A 19,312-nucleotide genomic window follows, 5' to 3' on the forward strand; every position below is an offset into this window, starting at 1 on the left:
ATGTAGTAAGTGCTTAATAAATGCTTGTTGACGGACTGACAGCAAGGTAACTAAGTAGATATAGCTCCCAGCCTGGAGTTAGGAAGACCTGAGTTCAAGTCGTGACTCCAACACTTTCCTAGATCCTGGAAAAGTCACTGAATATCTCTTTGCCTGAGTTTCTTCATCTGTAAAATAAGGATAGCAATGGCACCTACCTCTAGGGTTGTTGTGAAGATCAAATGAAAGTGCTTAGCATTGTATGGACCATAGAGTAAGTGCTATATAAATGTAGCCAGTGTGGCTTCATCAACAATGCTTCGTGCCAGAGCAAACTTATTTACTTTGTTAATGGGGCTGCTGGACCGGCATTCCAGAAAGAAGCTTTAAATATCACTTACCTAGATTTCATCTCAGGGTTTGACAACATCTTTCATTTCATTTTTGTGAAAAAGATGGGAAAATATGGGCCAGATGAGAGTTCAATTAGGTGAATTCAGAGCAAGTTGAACAGTTAGACCTAAAAATAGTTATTAAAGGTGGAAGTTCAATTTGGAATGAGGTTTCTAAGGGAATACTTGAGGATCTGTGGTGGCCCTGGGCTGTTTAATATTTTTAATTAATGGTCTGGATCAAGGAGGCTATGGCACGCATTGTGTGCTAGGCCTGAGTCAGGATGGTCCAGTGCTTCACATTCAGAATTGGACTGAAATAAGACACTTGTAAACCATCTAACAATTAGCAAAAAAGATTGTTTACTTGGTCATAGGATAAAAAGGAATATGGAATAGTGATGCAGCACTGATCCTGGTGAATGCCGTTTCCTTTTCTCTGGTGGGTCCTGCTGGTGTTCTGGTCAAGCCTGAGGGAAAGCAATGCCCCCCTCCTCATAAGCTGCCTTTTGGACCTTGCTTTAGTCATTTAAGTTAATTAAGCTTTAAGGATGGTCTCAGTACCTTTTAAGGAAAAAGAAGGCTAGCCTATATGCAGATATAGCTCCTGCCACTTCAAACTCTTTGCTAGTAAGAGGTACCAAAGCAGCGGTGGCAAATCCAAATAGAAACAGGGGCCACTAAAACATATAAGTTTCCCTGGGGGTCACATATTGACTTAGAAAAACACATATCAATTTTATCTATGTTTTACTTTATTTCATTTATTTTGTTAAATATTTTCCAATTACAATTTAATCTGGTTCAGACTGAACTGGGAGCATTGTGAGTCTCATATGAGTTTGCTACTTCTATGCTCGAGGACCTTCTAACTCTTTAATGGGGGCAGCTGTGGATAGAGTGCTGGGCCTGGAGTCAGGAATAACTGAGTTCAAATCTAGCCTCAGATGGTTACCAGCTGGGTGACCCTGGGAAAGTCACTTAACCCTGTTTGCCTCGGTTTCCTCATCTGTAAAATGAGCTGGAGAAGGAAATGGCAAACCACTCCAGTATCTTTGTCAAGAAAACCCCAAAAGTGACCATGAAGAGTCAGATACAACTGAGGAAAAAAAAAAACCAAACTAATAAAACCTCTTCAATGACTTTAGGGACATTACTAGACAGCTCTAATCTTAAAGTTGTAGATTGCTGTCCTCCTTCTTATGAAAAGTCTTTTATTCCTCTCTCACTGTCTGATCATGCTCCCTGATCTCTTGTAAGCATGGCCCACTTTCTGGACCTGTGAGCTTAGTTAAGTGATACGATTGTCTCAGTAGAAATTGCTGTAGTGATTTATCCCATATCCTAATGGCAAACATGGAAAGAGTGAGATTAATCATCTTTAATTGGATTGTACAAGGAATAAGAGGTAAAGTCACGGTTAAAATATGGGGCTCCTGGCCCGTGGGATAATAGAATGTTCGACCCAGAAGGGGACTTAAAAATCATTTCCAGAGGGTTTTAAGATTTTTTTTATTTCATTGACCCATTTGAAGTTCTGGTTAAACGAACCTATGGACCCCATCTCAGAATCGTGTTTTTAATTCATAAAATAAAATATATGGAACTACAAAGGAAATCAATCATGTTGAAATACTTTTTATCAAAATATATAAAAGCCCTTGATTATTCTAACCCAATTCTCTCATTTTACAAAGGAGAAAATTGAGATCCAGAAAGGGGAAGTCACCCATTGTCCACAATCTCCCAGCCAGGCACCAACAGAATCCCTGACTTTAGTCACACTTGCTCAGTCACTGTCACAGTCCTTAGCCCTGTGTCCTACCAGCTCTCCTCATCCAAATTTAACTCAGAGAGGAAGAAAAAAGGTCATGGGAAGAAGCTTTGTTTCCTGTAGGTTTCAAATCCCAAATGGAGGTTGGAAACTGGTAGGGGATCCTCCTTGGAAACTTTCGGGACATAATTATAGTTTTAAATTATTTCAGTGCCAAAAGAAATGTGACCTTGCTTCCCTGCCTCCTATCTCTTTGCCCTTTCCTTCCCTCCTACCCCCACCCCCAGCTTTCTTTCCTACAGTCAGGTTTCCCTCGTATTCTTTCAGTTTCCTAAAGTTTCAATTTCATTTCCCGTTGGGGACCAGCAAAGAGCATCCTGGAAAGGCTGTCTTTCTGTCTCTTCCTATAACTACGTTTCCTCTTCTGGTGTGTTTTCCTTTTAATTCTTTTTATTTCCCCACCCAAATTCCTACCTTCCCAGCTATCACTTCTCTGGTCAGCTTGTGTCATAAGAAGAAATACCATCCCCCCCAAACCAAGGTTTAGAAAACTTTCCTTGGGCTCTTTCCTCTGTTATAATGAAATGAATAGTTGCTCAATAATAAGAGTTGAGGACACCCCTCTGCAATGCTGGGGTTGCTTCAGTAGTCACTGTGATTATATGCTTAACCCTATTCCCTTTTCTCCTTGTAATAGCAAGCACCCTAGCATACCCTGGCCTGCTAGCACAGGTTATCTAATCTGCTTTTAAAGGAAAAATAGCTTTTAAAGAGGTTAACAATCCTACTTTTAATTACATTCACTAGTTCAGGGAAAAGGTCAACACCCTGACCATCGTGACAGAAAATACAAGCAGAGAAATTAGCATAAAGACCAACAGACAGAGCTCTGACTGCCTGATCAAAGCAATATTGCTATACACTTTACATATACCATTGGAGCAAGTCAGGGGTCTGAACATATGACTACTCAGAGTCTCAACCAGGAAATCAAAAGGTGCTTCTCATAAGCCAACCCCCAAAGCAAAATACTAACTCAGAGTATATATATGCTTCTCAGAGCCAAAAGGCATCACAACCCTCATGACTCGGTGCGTAATCAACTTAGTATGAAAAGATGTGAAAGCCTTCCTACAAGCAAGCCTCCCCTAAGCAAGCTTCCCTTAATGGGTTCCATGTGAGACCTATTAATGGGCAGAGAAAATTTTCATATCCTATTAACATTACACTCATCTCACCCATTGTCTCAGTTCTTGCCTCATTTTCTGCTTATTTCTACCTTCCACATGCCTGGAATATACTGCCTCCTCCCTCCAACATTGAATCCTCCTCTAAGATACAGATTAAGCACCATCTTCTTTTTTTATGGTCAGGCTGTTTATTAAGGAGACAACCGCATGTACAAGTTAATCTAAAGAAACGTCTGCACATCAAACTTCATGTGATCTAAAAAGACCACGGCAAATGTCAAAAATGGACACCTGTACAGTCAATCCTATAAAAAGTTAATTTAAACAAACACAGTCTAGGATCGTGCTACAGATATACATATCCAGGGGCCATATACATATCCAATTAGACTTTTTTGAAAACGTTTGTTGTAAAAGTGATAAAATCAGTATGGAAACTGGCTAAGATATTAATGTTAAAAATTCTCTCTGCCAAGCACCATCTTCTGCATGAAACCTTCCCAATCCTCCCAAATGTGAGAACCCTCCCTCCCAAACTACTTTGTATCTGACTGCTTTGCATTTGTTTGTGTTTCTTTCACTTTATATTTTTGCTGTATATACTCTTATGTGCCCTTATCGCCCTCATTCAAATGTAAACTCTTTGTGGGTAAGAATTGTTGCATTTTTTATACCTGTATCCCCAGTGCTTAGCTCATTGCTAGCATATAGTATACATCTAATAATCAATCACTTAATAAGCATTTATTAAGCACCTACTATGTGTCACACACACTGTGCTAAGGGCTAGGCATACAAAAAAGAGGCATGAGACAGTCTCTGCCCTGAAAGGGTTTACAATTTAATGGGGGAGACAACATGCAAACAAATACATACAAAGAAAGCTATATACAGGATAAATAGGAAATAATTGAAAGAGGGAAGTCATTGGAATTAAGAGGAGTTTGGGAATGCTTCCTGTAGAAAGAGAGATTTTAAAGAGTTAAAGGAAGCCAGGGAGGTCAGTGGTCAAAGCAGAAGGGAGAGAGCATTCTAGATATGGGACCACCAGGGAAAATCCTGGAGCTAAGAGGTGAAGTCTTGTTGGTAAAAACAACCAGAAGGCTAGTGTCACTGGATTGAGTACTTGTTGGGGAATAAGGCATAAAAGACTGGAAAGGCAGGAGGAGGCTAGATTTTGAATGCCAGACAAGACATTTTGTATTCACTCCTGAAAGCAATAGGAGGCCACTGGAGTTTATTGAGTTGAGTGATATGATTGGATCTGGGCTTTAGGAACAGCACTTTAGTGGCTGAATGGAAAATGGATTGGAGTGGAGAGACACTTGAGGCAGGCAGACCCAACAGCAAGCTATTTCAATAATTAAGAGATAAGCTGACGGACATGCTGTAGCATCTTGGAGCCACAGGTGGGAGTTGAGTGAGAGATAGACACTAAAGGTGAATGACCAGCTCTGAATAGGGTACAGCAAGCCCTCATACTTTTAGTGCTAGTATTCCCTGATCAATCAATACACCCCTAAATCCATAGTAATGTGAGGGAGGTGGAGTCAACTATCAATGTATGGGAAAGAAGACCAAGATGAAGAAAACACATTGGCTGTACTGGGATCAGAACAGGGGAAGGCTTTGCATTCAGCTTACCTACAGTCTCATTTTGTCTCTGATGCTACCTGCATGGACTGGGACAAGTCACTTTAATTCCTTGTACCTTAGTTTCCTCAAAAGGAGTGGGTTAGACTAGACAATTTTTAAGGTTCTTCCCAGCTTCAGATCTATAATGCTAAGGACCTCATGGTCCTTCAAACATATAAATGTGAGCTTGTCATCCTTAGCAGTGGCAGCATCACCCAACTTAAATGTGAGCCTGTTCTCATCACCAGAATGAGTGTTGTGGCAGGCATGGGGAATGGCTTTCAAGATGAATGAACCATGTTACTACAAAATGACTCTGGGCAAAAAAAAACCTTATAAGGGAAAAAAAAGGCTAGTGGATTACTTCTGCAGAAACTTCCAAAGCACTGATCTAACAAGAACTGACAGTGAATGAGTACTCTTTCATTTCACATTTCTTTCATGTGCTCTCAGTGTGTGTTTTTGGATACCAGCAAAGGGAGCAACAGCTGGATCTACATTCAGTGATGGATTCATAACATGGAGTTGCAAAGACCAGAGTTCAGATCTTGCCCTTAAACTCTTACTAGCTGTGTGACCCTGGACAAGTTACTAAATCCCCCTGTGCCTTGCTTTCCACATCTGTAATACAAGGGAGTTAGAATTTGATATTCTCTAAGGTCCATTTATACTCCAAATCTATGATTTATCTGGGGAAGCCCACTGATCAATTCAGTTAAAAAACAATCTTTCTTTCCCCAACCATCCAGAGGGATGGGAGTGGTGACTTTCTTCTGTCTAAAAGTAGAACAAATTGAGAATGAAATTAGAGTCTCCCAAACAATACTAAAGTTGACTCTGAATGATGTAACTGACTTTGGAACCAGGATGCTTCCTTGAATGTGCCCTGACCCTCTTGGGGGCCTGGCCTGCTCCTTCCACCAAGTTTCCATTGGCTGTTCCCACTGATAGCGTCTTTAAAAGAATGAATAATAACGTTATCAGCATTGTAGATTAAGTCTGCAATTGTTTCTGCTTTTAGATTGGAGGAAAATCTTTCCCATTCCACTGGAAAAACAGACCATTTTAAAATGAGTTAATGGGTTTCATTCAGGGGAATTCCAAATTGTTGCTATGAGAGAACACACATGCTAAAGAGTTTATGAAGTGTGAAAGGTTCAAGGCACTCAATGATCATTTTTGGAATGATGATACAATAGGCATTTATAGTAAGAAAAGCAGCCTGGCTGTAGTGAAGAGGGGGCCCATCAGGGTGGCCCAGCAGGGTCAAGTTCCTACCTCTGTCATATAATAATTATGTGACTATGGGCAGGTCCCTCAACTACTCAGTACCCCAGACAATTCTTGAAGACAATAAATTGTGGATCTCCAGTAGCAACTGATGAAACCATAGGTTTAGGTTACACACACCAAGGTCATATCATTAGTAAGGGACAGAGCTGAGATTTGAACCCAGGTCCTTTGATTTCAAATCTAATGACCTTTTGTGTTGCAATACATACACACACACACACACACACACACACACACACACACACACACATTCACATATGTATATGGAAAGAGAGACAGAAACAGACATATACATATGTCAGGTTTTCTAGTAGAATGGTAATATATATATACCCCACTGCCACCACTTTGTGTAACGGGCAATGAAGGCAAGGATCACCAGCCATGTTCCAGAACAAAGCAGGGTTGGGATACAAGGAGGAAGTGTAATGACCAGAAAAATATTCTTGGTGCTAGCTACAGGCAAGACTAAAGAATTAATTGTTTTCCTTTTGGCCTCTTCCCATGTCCTTTTCTGTGCCCCTCTCCCACCTCTCTGCACCACAAATTTCTCTCTTAATTCACAAGCACCAAGGGTTCTCATGATGGCCTGACTGGCAAAGGGCTTCACTACGATGTCATGCCCAGACCTGTCCTCTTACTAAATGCCAAAGCTTGAAAAATTTTTTCTAATTTGAAAAACTAGTATTGTTTGAAGGAAAGTTGTCTGATTCTATTAGCTCACTTCAGTGAGTATGAATGATTGATAGGTCTCATTATCCCAGAAGTATTTGCATTTTTTTAAAGGTAGAGAAGTAAAGGTGGGGAGTATAGACTACGCTTTCAAGAAGCTTAGTGGTGAGAGGAATATTAACAACAATCACAGCAACAGTGATGATAGTAAATAGTAGATACAAGGATACCAGATATTCCTTCTATGGTGTTGTTTTTCGTCCTTCATTTTTGAAGAGGACCAATGACATCAGGGGAATGTGTTGACTTGCACATGAATTGGATTTAAGGCAGAATTTCACCAAGTTGTCAGCCTTAACTATCTTTTCCAGAATTATCAAAGTCCAGTGGCATGACAAAAGTCAGGATGACTGGCAATGGCCTGGGATACAGTAAATGACCTTGGTGTCTTCGATGTCTGACCAAGCTCTCAGCGCCCTGTATGTTACCGTCTGAATATAACCATCTGAAGCTTCTAGACAATGGTATTTATGTTCATGTTCTAGTCTTGTTTTTCATGTTTACCTTCCTGGTTAATGGGAGTGTTCCGTCTTGAATCCCCAGCAGTATTTGGGTAAGGATCCGTACAGATCCCTCGTGGGCTGGATTTAGGCTGATTTATGGGAATATGGACGAGAGCGTGGGAACTGGCATGAGGTGGAAGTGGATGTGCTTCCCGATGGCTTCCCAGCCCTGTAAATGGTTCTGAGTCCAAGTCCATTTGGGGACATCAGCAATAAAGATAGAGCCCTAACTGAAGTTACATCTGAATGACATAGTTTTGAGTGGCCTTTAGTCAGTGGTGTGCTGGTAATGTTTGATAATCAGATCTTGGTGGGGAAAGGGGCAGAATATACATGACACACTTGGAAGTTATTAACATTTTCCTCGTTACTTTCTTAGGTATGAACAACCAGCAAAACAAAAAATCAAGCCCTTATTTGTAATATTTATTGATTTCTGGGATGTAAATGTAAACAGACATCTAGGAATGAGTGCAGTGAATGGGTCCAAAATTCTTTTTCTTCCCCTTTAATGTTGCTTTTTTTTTCTGTCATCTAGGACATTGGTTCAATGCTGAGGATTCTTGTCATTTGGTGTAAGCTCCCTGAGGGCAAGGACCACTTTTGTCTTTAATTTTTTAACTCCAGCACCAGCATTGGGTCTTGTACTTCATAGGTAATTAATATGTTTTCTATATCATGTCAAAATAGGGCAATATCTTATCCTCTTAGTCTAATTCAAGGAGGAAAATTGGAGGGCCAGGACGCTGACTAGGAGAGGTTGGGAATAGGACATGTCCTTCGACATGAGGAAGGGAGAATCAAAGGGAATTTTTACTGCTGAAAGACTTTTGAAAATCATTTGCAAGGCTGAGGAAGGTCTGACCCAGGAGGCATATATGCCATTTGAAAAGCCCCTTCCTCCCAGAAGTCTTCCTTTGATGCCTTCAATTTCCCCTCTTGATCTTCACACAGCAATTTGCTTGCATCTCCATTATACACTTACCATGATTAGTTTTTTGTGGCATTTATTTGTCATAGGCTATAAGCTTCAGAAGGGTAGGGATCATGGGTGGCAGGGGTCTGAGACCCATGGGGTACTTTAGAGTTCGTCTGGTTCAACCCTGGCATTTTATAGGAGGAAACCAGGGTTCAGCCTGCTGTGAAGTGATTCGCCAATTCCTCTGTTATCTACACCTTTTTTATTCTCAGTGTTGATCACAATAACCTGCAAACACAGGGGCTAACAAATTCTCATTGAATTTAATTGAGCTGCAATGAACACCATAATGCAAGGAAGAAATCGAACTTTTAGGAACTGTGGGAACTTGGTGGGATGGGACTCATGATTCATAAATGGAACATGGCTAGGGGAAAATATACTTTGTTTAAAATGGACAGAATAGATACAAGGGTTGGGGGATTGCTAATGTATATAAATCAATGAGCAAGGACTTATTAAGCATCTGCTATGTGACACACGGTACTAGGCACACTGGGGATACAAGTACAAAACTAAAACAAAAACAAATTGCAAGGAACTTACATTCTAATGGGAGAGACAATAAGGTCATGTGTTAATACATATAGAACAAATATAAAGTGAATAAATACAAACAAATATGCAGTAATTAATTGCAAAGCACTTTGGAAAGGAAGGCACTAAGAGCTGAGGGGATCAGGAAATGCTTCATGCAGGAGATACTTAAGTTGAGTCCTGAAGGAAGAGGAGGATTCTTTGAGACAAAGGTAAAGATGAAGTGGATTCCAGGCATGGAAGACAGAGAGTTTGAGGGCACAGAGACAGGAGACATAACTGAGGAACTAAGATGCCAGTTTGCCTTGGATCACAGAGTGAAGAAGGGGAAGTGATATCCAACAAGACTTCTGGAAAAATAGATTGGGGTCAGGTTATGAAGGATTTTTAAAGCTAAACAGAAAAGTTTACACATTATCCTAGAGGAAGTAAGGAGTCTTTGGAGTTTATTGAGTAAAGGCATGAAATGGTCAGATCTGTGATTAAGAAAATTCACTTTGGCAGCAGTATGTAGGATGAGCTGGAGTGGGGATAGACTCAAGGTAAGCAGGGCAGTCAGGAGGCTGCCGTCATAATCTAGGTGAGAGCTGATGGGGGCCTGAACTAAGGTGGTAGTTGTATGAATAAAGTGCAGATGTGAGAGATGTTATGGAAGAATGAACAAGATTTAGTAACTTGTGGACTGTGGGATAAGGAGTTGAGGATACATTACAATTTTGAATCTGGGAGACTGGAAAAATTGTTGTGCCTTCAGCAAAAAAAAAATGTTGGAAAATTTGGAAGAGGAATTGGTTTGGAGGGAAAGAGTATGAATTTAGTTTGGGATATATTGAATTTGAGATGTCTCCAGGACATCTAGTCTGAAATGTCTAGTAGTCAATTGGTGATATGAGACTCTAGTTCAAGAAAGAGACTGGGGTTGAATATCTAGAGCCATGTATGAATCAATACAGAGAGTCAATATATGAGTCATCGGCATAGAGATGATAATCAAACTTGTGGGACATGATAAAATTAAAGAGTGAGTATAAACAGAGAAGAGAAGGTTTAGGACAAAAAACCTTGAGGAACATCTACTGTTAGGGGCCATGATATGGACAATGAGCCAGCAAAAGAGACTGACAACAGGCAGAAAGATAAAAGGAGATATACTCACATAAGAAAATCCACAATCAAAAGAGAGAAGCATGTCAGAGAGTATTTGAGTGAAGATGAGTGGAACGATGTTGTTATACATGATGTCCAACTTGAACAGAAATGGAAACCTCTCATCTATGCATAAGGAGTCCCTATGGGTAGCATATTGACCTAGTTTTAAAATGCAATATTATCTATGTTTTATTTTATTTTTATGTATTTTGTTAAATATTTCCCAATTACATTAATGTGGTTTGAGCTACATGACCACGTGTTTGACACCTCTACAATAGACTAAGTGGTTAAACAGAGATAATGGAAAACATAGCAGAAACATAACAGAGTGACAGAGTAAGAATGGGGAACTTTAAATATCCATGCATTTCTTGGAAACATCTTTATGCTAAAGACAGAGCAACTAAACAAATTCTTGATTGGGCATAATAATTATTTTAATCTTCCAAAGCTAGAGGAAGCAAGAAAGGGAACTGCTATTCTTGACTATGGGCAGCTAGGTGGCACAATAGATAGAGTGCCAGGCCTGGAGTCAGAAAGACTCATCTTTCTGAGTTCAAATCTGGTCTCAGACATGTAACAGCTATGTGACCCTGGGCTAGTCACTTAACCCTATTTGCCTCAGTTTCCTCATCTGTAAAATAAGCTGGAGAAGGAAATGTTAAAACCACTCCAGTGTTTTTGCCAAGAAACCCCCAAATGGGGTCACGAAGAGTCAGACTGAAAATGACTGAAAAACAACAACATTCTGGACTGCATTCTGGCTAATTATTAAATTAGAAATGATAGTAGAATAATTGGTAGAATTTATGATAAATACGGGAAAAATTGGGTACATTCTGACACACACATTAGATTTTGGGAAGAATGAATTTTAAAGCCTGCTTAGGAAGGATAATTAAGATCCCATATCTTAAAAGCTGACCCCCAAGGGATGGGATACTCTTAAGAACAAAATTCTGATGACACAAGTGTAAATTACTCCAAAGAGGAATACAAGGAGTTACCAAAAATGACATGGTATACACAGGAAATTCATTAGCTAAGATTTTTAAAGGATGTAGCCAAAAGATAGAAGCAAGGGTGCGTAAGGCCAGACAAGTACAAAAGGGTCGCTTAGATCTTTAATCTTGGTGGCAGGAGCACTGTAACTCAGAAGAAGCTGAGGCTAACAGCGATCGGGACAAACAAGAAAAAACGCTTTTGAAAATATGTTGGGAGCAAGAAGATGATAAAAGAATGATAGAATGGCTGCTTGCAGGTAGATAGAAGGAAGAATACTCAGCTGTTATTTTGTTTCTGTCTTAACAGCCAAGTAGAGTAGTTTTCAGACTAGGAAGCATAGAACAGAAATAGTTAACAGGGAATTTAAAACAAGAGTAAATAAGGAGATGGTGATAGAAGACCTAGCTACTCTCTATGATTTCAAGTCACAAAAGATCCCAGAGTACCAAAAAGACTAGTGAATGGAATTGCTTATCCACTACTTTTGACCTTTGAAAAATCAGAGAAAATAGGAGAAATAATATAGGTTTGGAGCCATGAGATATTTTCCTAAATTTTTAAAACGGAAAAAAGTAGATTCTATAAATTACAGGTCAATGAGATTTTCTTTTATTTCTGGGGAAAATATAGAATTAAATATATGGTTTGTTAGAATTTAGAAACCAAGTGGTAACCTCTAAGAGTAAGCATGGGTTCATCAAGAAGAGTTCATGATATATAGAACTCCTTTCCTCTTTTGACATGGTAGGTAGGACGGGATGATCATGCAAAGGCCACAGACATAATGGACCTGAATTTAACAAGGCATTTCACAAAAGCCTGATAGCATCTCTGTGGACAAGGAGACAGTTTGGGCTAGACGATTTACAGTGAGAGATTTGGAAATGGTTAAACGACTAGACCCTTCCAAATCACACTACATAGGAGGTTATTGCCATAGTCCAGGCAAGTGATGGAGACCTAGATTACAAGCTATGTGAGGTAAAAAAGGGGATGTAGAGGAGGGATGTTGTGGAAATAGAAACAAGATTTGATGACTGATTGGGATATGTGGCGAGAGCGAGTGTGTAGGAAAGAATGACACTGAAGTTATGGGACTAGAATGATGACAATGCCCTTGATAGCAGAAGAGAAATTCAGAAATGGGTGGGATCAGGGTGGAGGGAGATAATGAGTTCTGTTTTGGATGTACTGAGCATCAGATGCCTACAGGACATCTAGTTCAAAATACCCAAGTATCTGAAAGATCGTGGAGAAGAATTAGACTTGTTTTGCTTGGCTTTGCAACAGGTAGCTTTTCAGAGAGACAGATTTAGGCCTTGTGTTAAAAACAAAAACAAAACCTTTTCTCCACCAAAATGATAGAGTTCCCATTACTGGAGATCTTTCAAGAGGAGACTGAACTTGTAAATAATGACCATTTGTTACAGTGTTGTAGAAGACATTTCTGTTCAGGTATGGGCTAAAATAGAATAGTTGAATAGAGATTCCTTCCCTTTCTGAAACTTGGTGAAGCTATCATCTTCCAAATAACATTGATTTTATAATTTCCTGGAATCCAGGTTACACAGTCCATTTTCAGGAGAGGAGTAGGAAGGAAATAATTTCTCAAGGGAAAAAATATTTATAGTATCATGCAACTGTTTTTGCCCAAGCAAAGCAATTTGAAAACTTTCTCACCCTGAATTCTGATGGTAAGGATGACACATTAAGATGTTTCTGAACAGCTGTCAAAAGATTATCATGCTCTTAGGGATTCAGATGCATTAAAAAAGAAAAATATATGAGCCTCTTTTCCTCCCTCTCCTCTGATTTTGTACCTAATCACAAAGTGCCTAAAGGTCTCTTTTCTGACAGCCCCCAAAATAGAATTCAATATTTTTACAAGGATGCTTTACCCTGAAGGAAGGGAGGCTTGGGGGAAGGGGCAGAGGGATGTGATAGCTGTCTTCAAATATTTAAAGGGTTGTCATGTGCAAGAGGGCGAAGACTTATTCTGTATTGTGCCAGAGGGCAAGACTAGGACTAAAAGAGACAGATTTGGGTTTTATATAAGATAGAGTTTCCTTGTGTAATGTGGTTTGTTCACATTACACTTGTAATTAGAACTACCTGATAATATAACAGTCTGCCTTAAGGGGTAACGAGACTCCGTGTTGTTAGATATATTCAAGGAGAGTCTGGATACACATCTGCCAGGGATCTGTAGACAGAATTCCTACATGGGGGTGGCAACGAAGTGGAATAAGATGTCCTTTAATGTCCCCTCCGACTTGCATTTATGATTCCGGGGTATAAATTTTACTGGAACAACTAGAATGAGCCCCCAGGCTATGGCCTTCCTTTCCTTTCCTTGTCTACCATTTCACACAACTCTGCATTGTTGAGTTTTCATAGGTTAGATAAATCACTGTGCATGTCACAAAATAAACATGTATTCTATAGGCATATAACCATGACAAACAGAGGCTACAGGAGGCCGGCTTAAATTCTATTAGGCAGTTGCTCCTTTAGTGATTCTAAACTGGCTTTTCCCTCTTAAACAAAGCTAGGCCAACAGTAAGTGGTGTGGTGGGCTGCTTGCTGTTGACCGAATTAGTCTTGTCTTCAAACATTAACTCATTATTTATCTCTCTCTCTGAGAATGGTATGCTTTGGAAGACAAGCATTCTGCACTGGAATGTGACCTTGGCCATTCTCTTCCAGTAAGGAAAAATGCCATCCCTATGAGGTTACCATTTAGTGATGGAAAAGAGAGAATTAGTGGCAGGCTTCAAAATCATTTGAGAAGAAAATTCATATGTGTCAAATACTAAAGAATCTCCCATATTTCATTTTGAAATATTTCACTCTCTGCATTGCTTCTGACCTTCTAGAATTTCACTGCAAAGTTTTCTCTGCCCCTCAGAAGGCAGGGAATGGAGGTGAAGAGGTCTGCCCTCAAGCTGACCCGGACCTCAGCCAACAGGCAATGAGCATTCACACACTCCATTGTGAAGGTCTCTACATTGTCTTTGCGCTGCTCCTGGGGTCTCCAGCACTGAAGGGGGAAGAGAAAAGACAAAATCTCCCTCGTGACACCTTTGGTTGGCCTCGCTTGGAAAGGGATGACAGCGTATTCTTCACGAAGAGCTTGAAGAGTAAAAGTCAGAGAGGGTTAATTTTCAATAGTGTTCTCAAGATTTGTAGTTGCCCATATGTGTATGGGGCAGCAAGATGACACAGTGGATAGAGGCCAGGCCTGGAGTCGGGAAGATGAGTTTTCCTGAGTTCAATCTGGCCTCAGACACTTACAAGCTGTGTGATCCTGGGCAAGTCACTTAGCCCTGTTTGCCTCAGTTTCCTCATCTGTGAAATGAGTTGGAGAAGGAACTGGCAAACCACTCCAGTATCAAATAGGGTGAGAAAGAGTCAGATAAAGAGTATCTGAACGGCCCCATCCTGCTCCCTGCACCGCAATGGCTCATGTGGACCAGGAGCTGGTCCTGGGTGCTAACTCCCTTTGCTTCTCTGCTCACATCTCAATGTAAAATTCCAGGGAAATTTCAGTAAGGCTTTGATATGGCTCTTGCCTAGTTCCTCAAATGTAGGTAACAAGGCCACCAAGTCCCTGAGTGAGGAAGGAAAGAAACACAAGCAGAAAAGGCAACCCAGGCTCAGGCTCTTTAAGGCTGTGTATGGACCCACAGCCATATATGAGGGGTGGCCATAGTTGGGATGGGAAGAAGGAAATGCCCTCCCCTCCCCATAAGGAGGGAGGTAAGAGAGAGGAGTGGGAGGGAGGGAAAGACACAGAGAGGGAGAGAAGGAAAAGAGAGAGGGAGAAGGAGAGGGAGTGTGGGAGGGAATGGAAGAGGGAGGAGGAAAGGGAAGAGGGAGAGAGGTGGGGAGGGAGGGAGAAAGAGAGAAAGCAAGAGGAGAGAGGGAGAGTGGGGAGGGGGGGGTTGAGGTTGCAGGGCTGCATGCTACAGCTTCTGGAGAGAGACCGAAAGAACACCAGTGGTCATTATTCCTTTTAAGGTCTCCTAAGTGAGTGACTCTTTCCGCTTTAATGGTCCGTCCCCTAGGGCGAAGCAACCTCCCCATGCTGTTGTCCCTCCCCATGGGGCCCAAGGGATTTTTGTCTCATTATAAAGTGCCAAGTCTTTCAGCATTAGGCCAGCACACATTGCCTGTAAGAAAGGGACAGGGCAAATGTGTTACCAGAAGGGGCCCAGTTCCTAAAACAGTGCATGCAGAACTGGAAAGGTCCCAGCTCCCAGTTTCTGCACAGAGAGTACTCTATGTAGCTCAAGCTGGTCAGGAGGATTACATTGACTTTCTCCCAGTTATACTCACAACATATACACAAGCATGTTGGAAGTAAAACTGTTTTCCAGATACGAGGGTAGCAGCATTATTTCTGCGGTTCTCCAAATGACACTGATATGTACAGTATGACTTAGAGATCAGGTTTTGGTGAGTAGAACACGGGATCTGGTTATTAGAACATTGTTATCAGTAGATGCTATTATTCATACAAAATTGAATTGGGCAAGCCCCTAGGTTTTGATGGATTTTTTTTTGTGTGTGTTAAACCTAGTCATGAAATCCTTTAACTTCTACAAAAGGGTCATGTTTTAGGGGTCTTTGAGGAAACCAGCATTTCAAAACTATTCTGTTTAAAAGTGTTTTAAAACATATGTTCTGGAAAACAGATATGGCTCTGCCAGGAATCAGGTACAGAAGGAGGTAGGAGCTTTCCAGGGTGGTTAATAGATAATCTTAAGTAACTTAATGCAAATTACCTTTTATACCAGCTGTGGGGGTCAGAGAGATTTGGGCAGAGTCAGGCTGCTTGCCAAAGAAACCTCCTGATTGGAAAAGGGTAGTCACGTACTGGACACCTACATACACACAAACCACTGCCTTTACTGTTTTCTTTCTGCTTTGCCAAGAAGAGCAAACAAGGAAAGCCGAAGAGGGCATTTCAGCCAAGCCACATGGAGCAAAACCAAGTTTCTCCTTCTGCAGAGAACATATAGGTGAGTCAGAATGAGTAAGGATAAGGAAAAGTAAACAACAAGTTGTGAGCAGATCCCAAAGTAGCCTTACTGACTCTCATAGAGACAGAAGGGATACAAATCACATGTGGGCAAAATATTTCAACCCAGACATCCGAGGTGAGGCAGCTCAGGGCAATAGATATTCATTCTGAAGGCCTTGGGATGCTGTGGGGCCTTCCCCCCACTACAGCACAAGTTTTTAACCTTTTGAGTATTATGGGCCTCTTTGGTAGTCTAATGAAGACTCTGGATCCCCTCCTCAGAATGTTTTTGAATGGATGATATAAAATATATAGTATTATTAAATTAAAAAACAGTTTTCAATTTTTTTAAAAAAAATATCAATTAAGAACCCTCATCCTAGGGAAATGTAGCTTGGTGAAACTACACAGGTATTTTTGCCCTTTTCATATCTCCAGTCACTCATAGCCAATTCCTCCTTTCTTTTTTTTCTCCTTTTAAAAATGCTTTTATTTTTAATTTATGGCATAAAACAAGCATTTGCATAGCACAGTATAATAAAAAGATGATTCACATAAAAATGAAAATCTACTCTTTTATTTAAATATATAATAAAGTTATGCAAATTTTTTTCTTCCATCCTCATCCCCTCCCTAGAGATGGCCATTATTAATCACAAATAGGTGTGTATATGTACCTACTTGTGTGTGTATAAAATATACGTACGTATGTATATATGTATGTATATGTATGCGCGCGCACACATACACACACACACACACACACATATATATATATGCATTATATATATATATAATTATTCTGTACAAATAAAACAATCCTCCTTTTAACCTGATTCTTCTTAGGTATTAGAGGTCTGGAAGCAGCATGATAAAATTAATTAAAATTTTATAAAAATGTATAAAGATGTCCTTAGGCAAGAAATCAAGTAATCTTAAAAGTAGATAGTATTTCAGAGACCAACTAATTCAACCCATGCCTGAACAAGATATGTCTTCCTTGACAAGTGGTCATCCAGTGTCCACAGCTGCCTTAAGAAGTTGTCATCCTTCCTCTTCTTGAACACTTCAGATGAAGAGGAATTCACTGCTGAATCAGGAAGCTGATTTCATTTTTATTTAAGACAAGATAATTAACTAGCTAGCTTTCTCCAAGGCTTACGGAAAGTGCCATCCCCACCACACCCCCAGCTATCAATGCCCCTCACCTCAATTCTATTGCATTTATTTGTGTACATATTTATCTGTGTACCCATTGTTCCTGTCCACCCCCATATACATGCCCAAGACAGTAAGTCACATCTACTATGTGCTGGGCACTATGCTAAGCTTCTTGAGGGCAAGGATTTTTTGGTCTATATAGTCCTACCTTGCACTGTACCTGGCAAATAGTAGACTTAATAAATTTGTTGAATTAAATCATTGAATTCTTTCTTATATTGAGTAGACTGATGTGTGGTTCCCAATAATTTTCGTATCTGAGTCCTGATCCTGGTCTGTGGACTCAATTTCAATGAGTTCAGTACTACCCATAAGTTAACCCTGACCAGAGAGATCAGTTAAGAGGAGATGGAAGCAATTCATCTTCAAAGTGGTCACTTGGACATTTGTCAACTAGCTGAATCACATACCACTAAGCAGATTTACTTTCACTTCTTCAGATCCCCTGATCCAACTCCCATTAATTCCTATTATTCCTGTTATTTATATTTCCTTCATCATCCTAATAAAAATGATACTCAAGGGTCAAGGCCATTCTAATCTGATTTCCTTATTAAAAGCTCTCTGGCAACTTCTCTATACCACCCCGAGATGGTCACTGTGACCCTGAGTTCACCTTGAAGTCAATTAGTCAGTCCGTCAACAAGCATTTATTAAGTTCATAACCTAGGGATAGAAGGAAAGGCAAAAACAATCCCAGTATTCAAGGAACTTACATTCTGTGGGCTAGACAAGAGGTAAATAAGTGGGTAAAGTGAGCTATAGACAGAGAAGATGAAGGGTAATCTGAGAAGGAAAAGTACTGGCAGCTTGTGAGACCAGGAAAGGCTGCCTAGCAAAGATATCATTTGAGCTGAATTTTGAGGAAGTCAGAAAAGCCTCGAGGCCAAATCAGGGAGAGAGCACATTCTAGGCCCAGTGCACAGTCACTGGTAAGGCAAAGAATCAGGAGATGGAATGAGGAGCTAGAGCGGCTGTTCTCAAACCTTTTGGTCTCAGGACCCCTTTACCCTCTTAAAAATTATTGACGATCCCCAAAGAGCTTTTGTTTATGTGGGTTACATTGATATTTACAGTATTATAAATCAAGTGTATTAATATTATGATGAAAATAATTTTGAGGATAATTAGGTCTAGCTCCTTAATTTTACAGAGGTGGAAACTGAGGACCAGAGATATTAGATGACTTTTCCTGACAAACACAGGGTTGTAGGGAGAACTCATCACTGAAAGACACCCATCTGTCTAAGGGAACAGTAGGAGAACTATAAGATTCTCACTGTATTTTATAGTGATTGATTTTTACAGTATCGATACTCATTTTATTTAAGTCAGCAGATGTTCCCTATCTCCTTTTAAGTTTAAAGCTAGCTTGCCTGTGACATTCCTTCTCCAAGCACAGGCCCTAGGACAATGGCCCCATTGTGCAAATCCTGGGTACCATCCCAATAGAAACCATATGCATCTTCAAGCATGGTGAGAAATTAGTATGAACTATTAAAACTGAGATTGCTAGAGGCTATAAAAAGATTTGATTTGGAACCATCTGGACACTTCTTCCCATCCCATCCCATCCCATCCCATTGCCCTCTTATAGTGATCACATCTATGCTTAGCCTCTCCTCATCCAGACCTTTCTCTTCACTCTTTCCCATGATCAAAATGTACTCGTCCTGCATCCTATTCTCTCTTAACAAACAGCAGAACTGGAAAGCAGTCTAATAAGCAAATCTTTTACCTGATACTAGCCACCTGCTCATAAACCTATGGCTTCCCATCACCTGAAGTAACATTGTTGAGTATGAAGGCCTTATTTTAATGTTAGAAGATTTCACAGGGTCCTACTTGAGAGTAGTTGTAATATTTATATCTTCATTTGAGAAAATACACAACA

The 19,312-nt window shown here is 40.2% G+C and overlaps 1 non-coding gene across 1 annotated transcript; it reads left to right on the forward strand.

The window, feature by feature from the left end:
* The first annotated feature begins 14,340 nt into the window (after positions 1-14,340).
* LOC118835092 lies at positions 14,341-14,460 on the forward strand. Its single transcript, XR_005009442.1, has one exon. It is a non-coding gene; the product is annotated as a small nucleolar RNA SNORA17 (small nucleolar RNA).
* Positions 14,461-19,312: the final 4,852 nt, after the last annotated feature.

Source organism: Trichosurus vulpecula, chromosome 1, assembly GCF_011100635.1.
Source record: "Trichosurus vulpecula isolate mTriVul1 chromosome 1, mTriVul1.pri, whole genome shotgun sequence".
NCBI classification, from domain to species: domain Eukaryota; kingdom Metazoa; phylum Chordata; class Mammalia; order Diprotodontia; family Phalangeridae; genus Trichosurus; species Trichosurus vulpecula.